Source organism: Hippocampus bargibanti, linkage group LG08 (genome assembly GCF_051943395.1).
Source record: "Hippocampus bargibanti isolate YZ-2025 linkage group LG08, ASM5194339v1, whole genome shotgun sequence".
NCBI classification, from domain to species: Eukaryota; Metazoa; Chordata; class Actinopteri; order Syngnathiformes; family Syngnathidae; genus Hippocampus; species Hippocampus bargibanti.
This window is the reverse complement of record NC_142741.1, coordinates 11,024,747-11,036,505: the sequence shown is the minus strand read 5'-3', so window position 1 is coordinate 11,036,505 and position 11,759 is coordinate 11,024,747. Positions and strand designations below refer to the sequence as shown.

At 45.7% G+C, this 11,759-nt stretch overlaps 1 long non-coding RNA gene across 1 annotated transcript; it reads left to right on the top strand.

The window, feature by feature from the left end:
* The first annotated feature begins 6,145 nt into the window (after positions 1-6,145).
* Positions 6,146-11,006, top strand: LOC148894547 (uncharacterized). Its single transcript, XR_016115848.1, has 3 exons — positions 6,146-6,249; positions 10,637-10,753; positions 10,960-11,006. It is a non-coding gene; the product is annotated as an uncharacterized LOC148894547 (long non-coding RNA).
* Positions 11,007-11,759: the final 753 nt, after the last annotated feature.

The window sequence follows — 11,759 nt, the reverse complement described above, 5'->3', positions numbered from 1 at the left end:
TCGTAATGCGGATGAGGTGATACCGGTGGGAGTGGGGGAAATAGGCCAGTCGTTAGTCAGGAATGTAGGAACAATGAGTGGGGCTGGGAGAAGGCCAGAGTCATCCGCACCGAAGAAAACACTGCGCTGGTTCAGGGAGGTCATTGAAGTCCGGAAGCGAGGACCAATGAACATCAACAGGGATGAGGGAGCTTACATGATCTCTACTGCCTGGAGCAGTATCCTGGAGGGACGAGCGGACAGCGGGGGGGGGTGGCTTGCCTGTCAGATCTGACAGGTAGGTCACGCCCTCATAGCAACACCAGCTGAAAATGGCGCGTCACAACAACATCCGTGACACTCTGACGAAGACGGAAGTATACGCCGAAACATGTCAGATATTTGAACACCTATATAATACACTGTCTGTAAGTAAAGAATCTGCTTTAAATTAGATATCAAGTAGACAGGATGAACTTAGTAAAACTACGAAAGATATTGTTGTGGACTTCAGGAGAGTGCAACCCGAGCAAAACCTGTCCTGAAGCCAAAACAAGGCATCACTGGCCAAGAGATCTCACCAGCGCCCAACTTCCTCCGCAAGCTCAGGAGACCTGGAAGCCCGACACCCATCACGACCGCCTACTACCGCGGCACCTTTGAGAGCATCATGACCAACTGACTCACCTTGGAGTACGGCGCCTGCATCGTCTCCTGCCGTAAGACCCTGCAGTGCATCGTGAGAACAGCTGAGAAGATAATCGGTGTTTCTCTCCCCCCTTCAGGACATTTACAACACCCGCATCACCCGCAAAGCCTTCTGGATCGCTGGGTGTTGTGTAAAAAGGAATTCACATGTTAAACTTTGCTTTACATTCAGTACAGACTTGAAATGGTTAATCCGATCAGCAGGTGATTTGGTGTGGCTGTGGAGTTCAATGCTGTCTGAACCAAGTGGCACAGTTGGTAGCTTGGGGTTAAGCTTAACCAGCAGTTCCAGGTCGGCTCCAGTCAGTCACTGGAGTGTTAGGTCGGCCAGGTCTGGGTTGGCTGTGCTTTACAGGTGAGCACGCTGCTGCTGCACCAGTCCAGTGCAGTGAGCGGCGGTTTATGACTGTTCGGTCAATTTACATATTGGATTGGATATGCCTTTATTAGTCTCACAGTGGAGAAATTTACATTTCACAGCAGCAAAGTGATGAAAGGAATGAAAGTGGAAAAACGAAATACATGAGCTGCTGGAAAGGCAGCCACTCTCGCGGCGCCGTCTTGAAGTCAAAAGAACAAAAAAACTAAATAACAAATAATATGACAGCATAGAGATAATATGAAAAAACAAAAACACAGAGAGACATTCATTCTTCAGGACTTGCTGTACCCTCTTTGTGATGACATGAAGCAGTTCTAGATGAAAGAGGAGAGGATCAAAGCGTCTTTCCACCAGTGGATCAGGGACATCATGGTGGAATGTGCACGTCGACTACAAGCTAAATGTTGAAAGCAAACACGCAGCTGTAGCATCCATTGAGGAAAAGAGATTGTCTCACATCTCCTGTTGCACATAAATCTGGTTCAATTCCAAGCCGCAACAGTTCCACATACGCATCGGCGCTCTGCGCTGACGCTCCTTTCTTCTTATCGCGGGTTCCTCAAGCCATGCATCCATCCAGCCGCAGACTGTCCAACAGCACTGACCTTTCCGCTAAACAAAGCGGGGCTGTGAAGATGCTGCCCATTACAGGCGCAAAAAAAGCACAATGGCCCCTTTGGTGTCCAGCGATGGCAGTCGAATGGCTCCGACATTCCTCCCATTCAAAAACAGTACTGGCATATTCATGCTGCCGAAAAGGCGCAACCGCTCAGCACAGTGTCCTCCTTGATGAATGTCGTGGTAAAAAATGCTGAAAAACAATCTCTATCCTTTCCACACGATGCACAACAACACAAAGTGACAAAAGAAAACACAAAACAAGACAAAAACAACCAAAAAAAGCAAGGCTCATGAGAGCACTTGCTGAGGCTGCCTACTCGGGCGCCATTTTGGACTCCTTTTTTCCACATTTTCAGAAACTGTGGCACCTGGTTCAATGAGTTGCATTCATATCCTGTGTTTCTATTTGTAGGTTTATGACCTACTTCACTGCTCGTCTACCAAACAAAAAGAACCAATGTATTCAAAACTCAATCAACAATAAATAACGAGAGTGAGTTGAGTCAGAAGCTGGAAGAGGATCTCCAGCGACAATAACAGCAATAATTTATCAGGGAGAGATTGGCACCCTGGACAGAAGGTGTTAATATTGTTGCATACGGGACCACGTAAGCTACTGGCAAAGTGGCAGGGCCCATACGCTGTGACTAGGAGAATAGGACCTGTCACATATGACAGTCTCTGTCCTGACAACAAATGTTATTGCTGATTATTTGACAAGAATGTCTGAACTCTGAGGAGAGGGTGTGAATGATGTCATGATGCCAAAAGAAATGTTAAATAATTGTGTGTTTTCTGGATTTTGGATGGGAGAAAGGTGCGCATTTCTCCCCATCCAAAACAGTACAGTTGGGCGACCACTAATTGACTGAGAAGGTGATTGCAACCACCTGGGAATGGCCAATTGCCGCTGGGACCTGATTGGCCAGAAGCTCAGGTGAAGCACCTTTAAAACCAGACAATGCCAGTCACTTCGAGGAGGAAGAAGATGGAGAAAGGACAGCCTGGAGAGCAGTGTTACCTGTGGTCAGCCGAAAACTGATATCCATTGAGACTTCAAATAAAGAAAACTCACAATACCCTTCCTGCATCTGGCTGAGTGAACTTTTATCATCTTTCCACCTGCTTGCTGTCTCGCCGCACAACAATTGGTGGCAGTGGTGGGATTGTTTCACCCTGCATGAAGAAGGTGGGATCGTTACGCCTTGCTGAAGTGGAAAAGTTAGGAGGAAGCAGAGATGAAGAAGGTGGGACGAGGAAGAAGTCATGTAGCACGGGCCAACCAAACTGGACTGAAGAGTTCTGAAGGGGATCAAGGAAACCAGAAGCTTGAGTTTCCCCAAGAAGATGCCGTTCTTTTTTTCCATGAGGTGTCTGACAGTTGCCAACTCAATGATGGAACTGAGCAGAGTGAGATGGAACCAGTGGTGAAACCTAAGACTCAGACAGTGAGTAAAAGCAGAGCTCAATTTGATGAGAAATTCGTGAAAGAAATCAGAAATTTCATGCAATATTCTCAACATAGAGAGGGGATGTTGATTGAACAGATCAACCAATTAGGAGATCAGATGCACCACAACAAGCAAGAATGGACATTTGATAGTCGATCAAGTCGACATTATCCTCCTCTAAAACCACAGCCCCAAAACGCTGACCCTCGAACATCCAGGCCAACAAACCTTCCTCCCGCACAAGAAACTCCCATGTTGGGTTACCTAACATGCCCAATCTCCACAGTGTCCTCGTCCAAGACAAGCTTCCCATGGTCATCAACATTAAATTTACTCGTGAGGACATTAAAGAAAACCAACTAGCCTTCTTGGATTGTAAAGTAATTATAAAAGAGGACAGAGCGCTAAAAACAGAAGTCTTTAGGGCCAAGAAATGGGCCAGTCGTTAGTCAGGAATGTAGGAACAATCAGTGGGGCCACAGTGAGTGTTCCTCTGGTCCCCCCAACCTGAGAGTAGGGACCTATCATAGCTGTGTCCGGAGCCGCCATGGCTGGACTTTAGGGATATATAAATAGGGCCGATACCACCAGTCATACTTTAGTTCGCTGACGAAGCCTCTTGGATAGGAGGCGAAACGTCCGAAACCTTCAAATTTGTACAGATGATAGCTGAAGAAACCTTCTCATCGATGGACCACTCCTGTACGACTGAGAGCTTACACAGACGTTTTGTCCGTTCTAGTTCATCAGCGGCAACGTCAGGGAAGAATTTTTGCAATTGCCTGGGTGAGACAGGCTGGTTCACCTCAGCAATGTTATGTAGGCCATAGCAGAGAATCTTATGTTCATCCACTTTTCCCTTGGGGGTTTTCACCCTCAGGCGGAGGGAATATCTCTTTGTCACAACTGTATTCCTTCAGTCCATCTCCAGCATTGGTGCATACAGTTGATGAGACTTTGTTCGAGAATACCTTCTTCCACTTTTCTCTTTGTTCTGGTGTGAGTTCCGCCAGAAACTCCTCCTGCCTCATAGTCAAGCCAATACTCTTTTCTCCAGCTTGTTTGCTGCTGTGATTCTCACACTCGTCTCTTTTTGGTGATGGTGGCTTGGGACAGAGGAGATAGTTGTGGTTCGAAACCCCTGCTTCCCGACAGACTGGTTTTGTGCAGTGGAATTTGGAGGTACAACCTTTTCCATCCATGGTGTGAGGCCGCAAGCATTTGAAGAATGATCCAATCTTCTTCAGATGAGCCTTTTTTTCCAGCAAGGTCTTGTTCCTTGAAGGTTTTGCACACAAATAGCTTGCCAGCATTTGCGTTGTCGCCACACACAGTGCAGCTCGTTGGACCGTCCTTTTGACCTGCAGCAGATTTAGTGGAGGCTTTCTTCACTTTCACGACCGGTGAACCTTTCTCCACTGCGTCTTTTTCTATGGAGGTGGACTCTAATTGGTCCAATTCTTCCAGGATCGCTTCCTGTTTCTTGAAGAAGTCCAGGAGGCAGTCAAGGTGGTTTGAAAGAGAGAATCCGTTAGCAGGGTTAGTTTTGTGCACAATCCACTCCTTTTTCAGTGTGCTGGGAAGCTTGCTCTCCAGAGACTGGCAGACCACCCGATTCTTTACGGCATCCTCTTCTCCAAGGATCTGAAGGCTGCAAAGCGCTCTTTCCATGGCCTGAATCAGTTCAATAGTTTTCCTGGGGTTGTTGCCTTTAAGAGAGGGAAGAGCCTGGACTTCATTGGTGATTAGCCAGACAATCTTCTGCTTGTTCCCATACTTGTTATCCAGCAGTCTGAACACGTCATCTGCGGAACCACAGCTGGAGAGAAAAAGTTTTTTTACCTTCTCATGCAGGCTGCTTAGTAGGTGAAACTTTCTCACAGCTTCTGCTCCCTGTGGGTTGCCTAGTAGTTGCAGTTCCGCCCATTCGGCCTTCCACCTGTAGTAGTCCCTCATATCGCCGGAGAAAGTGGGTAGCCGCGCCCTTTCAAGGCTGATTTGAGGCATGAAATCAAATGGGCCTTGCTGCACAGTTCTGGGCTGATTTGTGGTGAGAAAGGCTGGGTGGTTGTGTTGGAAATTACCATTCCAGGGTTGGAGGTTAGCGCTTTCTTGGTGTTAGGTTCAGGCTTTGGTTCCACGGTCTCATCTGGGAGAGAAAGGGTGTCTGTGCTGGACATTCCCGCTCCGAAGTTGGGGGCCAGGGTTGCACCACTTGGATCCTCCTTTTCCTCTTCTTCCAGCTTGTCTGACAAAGCCAGGAGCCTCTTACTCAGCGTTCGGTAGCTTATTCTTAGGTCCGCTGCCTTAGAGGCAGGAATCAACTCCTTCCATTCCACCAGCATGTCACTGGGTTCGGCGACTTCTCTGTCTCGGCCTTTTTGACAGCAGTCAAAGCAGATTCACACCCTATGGAAGGAACTTTCGGAATGACAGGCGAGACAGGCGACATGGCAAAGAAGGAGGGGGCAGAGGTGGCTTCCGGGGAGACAGAGGTGGTGGGGGCAGAAACTGTGGCACCTGGATCAAAGTGACAATTCCTCATGGAAAAAAATATGACAAGAAATGATTGTGAATGAGTTGCATTAATATCCTGTGTTTCTATTTGTAGGTTTATGACCTACTTCACTGCTCGTCTACCAAACAAAAAGAACCAATGTATTCAAACTTCAAACTTCAATCAACAATAAATAACGAGATACCAAACAAAAAGAACCAATGTATTCAAACTTCAATCAACAATAAATAACGAGAGTCAGTTGAGTTGTAACAGTGTGGTCTCTCTGGGATCCCTTTCGGTGGGAAAACGTGGAAACGTAAATTGACTGAACATTCATGATGCAAGTAAAATCACATGAAAGAATTAACCAGATGTACTGGAAGTCATAAGTACATTTAGTTAGCCATTTTAAACATTGTGTAGAATGAACATTAAAGTAGTGATTTGCTCAGTGGATATACTGTTTTGTTTTCAATGAATGGATGAGCGAGCAGAATGAAGTTTTTTGGGAGTTATATTTGTGCAGGTGCTGGTGGTCAAGGGGTTAGGTGGTTCTCATCACACAAGGAATAGAAGGAGTCCAGCATGACCAAGGCTGTATGGAGGAGGTGAAATGCTACAACATAAACCAACGCTGCTTGACAAACATAGTTACACTCAGGGTCTTGAACGAAGGATGTTATCACCAGATTAAAATTAAAATCAGGAAAACATTGTTCAAAATTATCAGCGACATTTTGGTATTGAAGTGAAACCATGAGTCAGTGAGATGAGCTGTTTACTAAATCTGAATCATGTTTCCTTCGTAACAGCAGGGGGTACACATTAAACGTCGTGGGCGCAACAGCCGTAGTAATAAATTGGACAAGCAGAACTTGGATACAGGGAATGCAGCAACCTCCACACAATGTCAAGAGAGCTGAAAAATAAATTGTAAGCGAAATTAAGACAGACACTAAATTTGTACGTGACAAAGGTCTTCCTCCACAATTCTGATGACAAGGGCGGGTTCACGCTGGAATGATCCATCCAGTTCAGTGTGCGGAGCCCTCCGGGCGAGGTTGAACAGCACTGTTCACCAAACATCGCACACGCTCCATTGGCCTCAACCAAGAGCACATCGACCGCCAAGCAGTCCCAGAACGCCATCAGAGATGTGACTGTCACTCGTTTTGCTTCCAATAGCCCAATAGGCTCCTTCAGTATAATTTGCATGCTTGTGGACACTGTAGTGGAGATAGCGGAGCCCGTCAACACGTGTCATTCATTTCTATTTGATTCCAAATAAAAATTGATCCCTCACGTGCAGCAATCTGGTTAACCAATTCATACTCATCTGGTACGCCACGAGGAACTCCAAATGCACCAATGTTGGTGGAATCTCACTCACAGGGAAGTGCCATGTCGTTAAAGGAGAAGCCCTTTCTCCGTCATCGACGATAGCGCATGTGTATCCTCTGCTGTGAACGGAAGCATAGTCATCGGAAACCTCTCAATTATTTTCTATATCATTCTAACTCTTATTACATGATAACTAACTTATGGTGACTGCGATTGGCTGGCAACCATTCAGGGATTCCCCCGCCTCCTGCCCGAAGACAGCTGAGATAGGCTCCAGCAGCCCCCCCCTTTAAAAATAAAAATAATACCAAAATAAAATCCTTATCTGCCAATAATATCAGAAATAAACTTGCACATGACACATCACATCAAAACTTGATTAACACTAAAAAAACAACAGAAATAAACAGCCTAACTTATGGTGACTGCGATTGGCTGGCAACCATTCAGGGATTCCCCCGCCTCCTGCCCGAAGACAGCTGAGATAGGCTGTAATGAGACCGACAATAGCTGAGTCGTCAGAGAACTTCTGAAGGTGGCAGGTTGGGGTGTTGCAGTTGAAGTCCGAGGTGTAGAGGGTGAAGAGGAATGGAGCCAGGACTGTTCCCTGCGGCGCTCCGGTGCTGCAGAGAAGCCTGCCTGACTCACAGTTCTTTACTCTCACGTACTGTGGCCTGTTTGTGAGGTAATCTGTAATCCAGGATGTGAAGTGATGGTCGACTCCGGCATGCTGCAGCTTGTCCCCCAGTAGACTTGGCTGGATGGTGTTGAAGGCACTGGAGAAATCGAAGAATGTGATCCTCACCGTGCTCCCAGCATTCTCCAGGTGGAGCAACGCCGTATGGAGGAGGTAGATGATGGCATCCTCCACACCGATGCTGGGCTGGTAGGCAAACTGCAGCGGGTCCAGCGATGAGCTTGCCAGCGGTCGCAGGTGGGCGAGGACGAGTCTCTCCAGCGTCTTAATCAGGTGAGACGTCAGCGCCACCGGTCTGTAGCTGTTGAGCTCTTTGGGGTTGGCAATCTTGGGCACTGGGACCAGGCATGACGTTTTCCACAGCTGTGGAACTCTGCCCAGCTTCAGGCTCAGGTTGAACAAGTGCTGGACAATGTCACACAGCTGGTCGGAGCAGGTCTTGAGGAGTCGGGAACTGATGTCATCCGGACCTGCTGCCTTCCTCACCTGCATCCTCCTCAGTTGGTTCCTCACCTGCGCAGTTGTGACAGACAGGCAGGAACCAGGAGGCAGAGTGGCGGCTGAGGGTGTGGCAACGGTTGGGAGGGCAGATGTTGGTTGTGGAAAGCTGGTCGTGAGAGGGGGCAGGGAGGGTAAGGCCACAGTGAGAGTTGGTGCAGGTGCAGCTACAGGTGAAGTTGACGGTGGGCCGGGGGCGGCTGGCGTCTTGTCAAACCGATTGAAAAAGCGGTTGAGTTCATCTGCCCAGTCCTTGTCTTTTTCGTTCAATGTCACTGGGCTTTTGTGGCCTGAGATGTTTTTCAGGCCCTTCCAGACACCAGCGACATTGCTGGCTTGCAGCTGCTCCTCCATTTTCATCCTGTAGGCCTTCTTCCCCTCTCTGATCTTCCTCCTCAGTTGGATCTGCACGGCCTTCAGTTCCTCTCTGTTGCCCGACACAAAAGCCCTTTTCTTCTCCTTCAGGAGGACTTTTATGTCGGGATTAATCCATGGTTTGTTGTTGGCAAAACACCGCACAGTCCTGGTGGGTACGGTGTTTTGTTCACAAAAGTTAATGTAGTCTGTGATGGTGTTGGTGAGTGAGTCAATGTCTTCCCCATGAATCTCAGTAAAGAGCTCCCACCTGGTTGAATCAAAACAGTCCCGCAGAGCTTCTTCAGCTTCTGTGGACCATCTTTTGATCGTGCGGGTCACAGCTGGTTGCCTCTGCACAAGGGGTTTGTACACAGGCTGGAGATAAACCATATTGTGGTCTGCTCTTCCGAGAGGGGGGGGGGGGGGGGTTTGTATGCATCCTTGGCGTTTGAATAAAATAGGTCCAATATGTTATTGTCTCTGGTGGCACAAGTTACATACTGTGTGAATGTTGGGAGGGAGAATTTCAGGGAAATGTGATTGAAGTCCCCTGAGATGATAAACAAGGCGTTGGGGGACTGGGTTTGCAGCTTGTTTACAACTGATGTGAGGGCATCGGAGGCAGCGCCGCCATTTGCCGTAGGGGGAATGTACGTCGTCACGGCTATGACGTGTGAGAATTCCCGTGGCAGGTAATGCGGACGGAGGCTAACGGCTAGCAGCTCGATGTCCCGAGTGCAAAGTTTTTCCTTCACCGTGATGTGCCCAGGATTGCACCATTTGCAGCCACTCTCAGGGCGCCGTCTTGAAGTCGAAAAAGAAGCAAGCTGGCTTCCCGGTAAAAAAAAACTCAAATAACAAATAATATGACAGCATAGAGACAATATGACAAAACAAAGACACAGAGAGACATTAATTCTTCAGGACTTGCTGTACCCTCTTTGTGATGACATGAAGCAGTTCTAGATGAAAGAGGATCAGGGAGGATATAGAGGAAAGATGATGGATGGAACTTATGGTGAATATACATCAATATCGTGCCAGACCGTACACGAAAACATCCTAATCACAATAAAACACCAAAGATGACAGTTTGAAAACATCCTCAACCCAAATACAAGACAGTAGTTTTTTTTTTTTTTTTACACACACAGTAATCCAAATTTGTGCACCATTTGAACCATTCCAGCATTGTGAAGCGAAACTCAGATAAACTAAAAAATTCAGTTTAGCAACATCAACCCAGGAACACTATAACGAGGTAAAATGAATATAACATCCATTGTTGAAAACTCATGGGCAAAAGTGTCTTATTTTTCTATTTAAAACTGGGGCGCCGAGATCATAGGTGTATAATGTTTCTGAACCAGAGACACCATTCCCTCTTGCCAACGCTTGAGATAATCCATGATTTAAAATGATTTTGGGCAAAACGGGTCTACTGTCAGCCCTGACAGAAATCCCCCTTGCAATTTAGTCGCCCAATTCTGCAATTATTCCTTGTTTATTGATTGGAATTTGTCGCCCCAATTTAGATAGAATTCAATCTGCAAAATGTCAACTTTAGAAGTTGCATTTTTTCGCTGCATTGTCATCAGTGGTTGTTGTGTGCGCCGCACACTTACATATCTCAAATTGATTTGGTAACTGAAAAGCATTTGTCCACTAGATTTGAGATTTCCTCTAAAAGTGACATGAGTGGCCTTTGATGTTTAGCATATCTGATTGTAGTATATGATGACCAATCATAACCCTGAGGATCTGCCACTAGTGTTTCCCAACCCCCTTCTCTATCGTTAATCATGTACCAAAGACTCCTATCTGGTGTGGCGTATACTCCCCTGTATCGTAATTGAGTAACTGTTAGGGTGTTTACTGTGGTTTTATTTTGTGGAATGCATACTCTGGTAGACTAAAATGTTGGTGTTGGCCACAGGCGGGATCTCTGATGTTTTGTTTTATGTTCAAATCAGAGTACCGTTTGTCAGGTTGTTGTAACTGTACCTGTTCATGAAGTAGTAAACCTGTGATAATTAGTCCAATTGCTGTTATTAATATTATCGTTACTCCTGATTTCATTTTAACTTGAGCCATGTTTTCAGGTATCCCCTGGTTCCCTCTAAAGTCTCACAAGGCTGTGGACAATCTTCACCTGGTTTGAGATGACTACACACTAAAAGTGCAGCCCCCTTTGTAGTCGGACTTTACCTTGCAAGACGGTAGGAAATCCGAGAACCCTTCCAACAAGCCCTTTTATTTATTGTCTTTTATCTCTATTACAATAAGTACCACAATGCTACGGTAATGACGCACATAAGAACTCCTACACTGAAAATCGTGATAGAAGCAGTTAATTTAATCATATTTTAAAATCTTTTTGCAATGAATTAAATGAATCCAAGTGTTTCGTTCTGCTATTTTTAAGGCTGTCGGTGTAGTCAACAGTACTTGGCAAGGACCTTCCCACTTCGGTGAGTACCAATGCTTCTTCTTGATGCTTTTAATCAGCACCCAATCTCCTGGTTCTACCAGTTGGTCCTTTTGTGGAGAAATGGATAATGTTTGCTCATCTTTATTTGGTTTGTCTAATTTGATATTTTGCAACATATTTCTCATGTAATCTACTAAATTACTATCTTAATTTGTTTCCCATTCATTTTTAAAATATGGTAATTGGTATGGTCGCCCAAACATAATTTCATAAGGTGTTAACCCGTTAATACTAGTTATGTTAATGTGTAATTTAACCAAGTCTAGGCATTGAGTCCATTGTCTGCTTGTTTCTTCCATGCATTTCTTTAATCTGTTTCTTTATTGTTACATTCATTCTTTCTACTCATCCTGCACTCTGTGGGTGATAACCACAATGTCGTTTTAAATCAATATGAAATGCTCTGCCTATGTTGTCTATTATCTGGTTAACAAAGTGTGAACCACTATCACTGTATATTTTTTCTGGAATACCATATCTTGGAATAATGTCTTTACATAACGCTTTTGCTACGGTAAGTGCATCTGGATGTTTTGTTGGAAATAGTTCAATCCATTTAGAAAATGAATCTATGATTACCAAACAGAATTTTTTACCTTCACTTTGATTCAATTTAATAAAATCTATGTCGTTCGTGCATTTTTTTCCACTTCTAAATTATCCCACGAGCCTGATCCAACCTACTTGGGGGCCGATTCTGGCCCGTGCGCCGTATGTTTGACATCCCTGGTTCA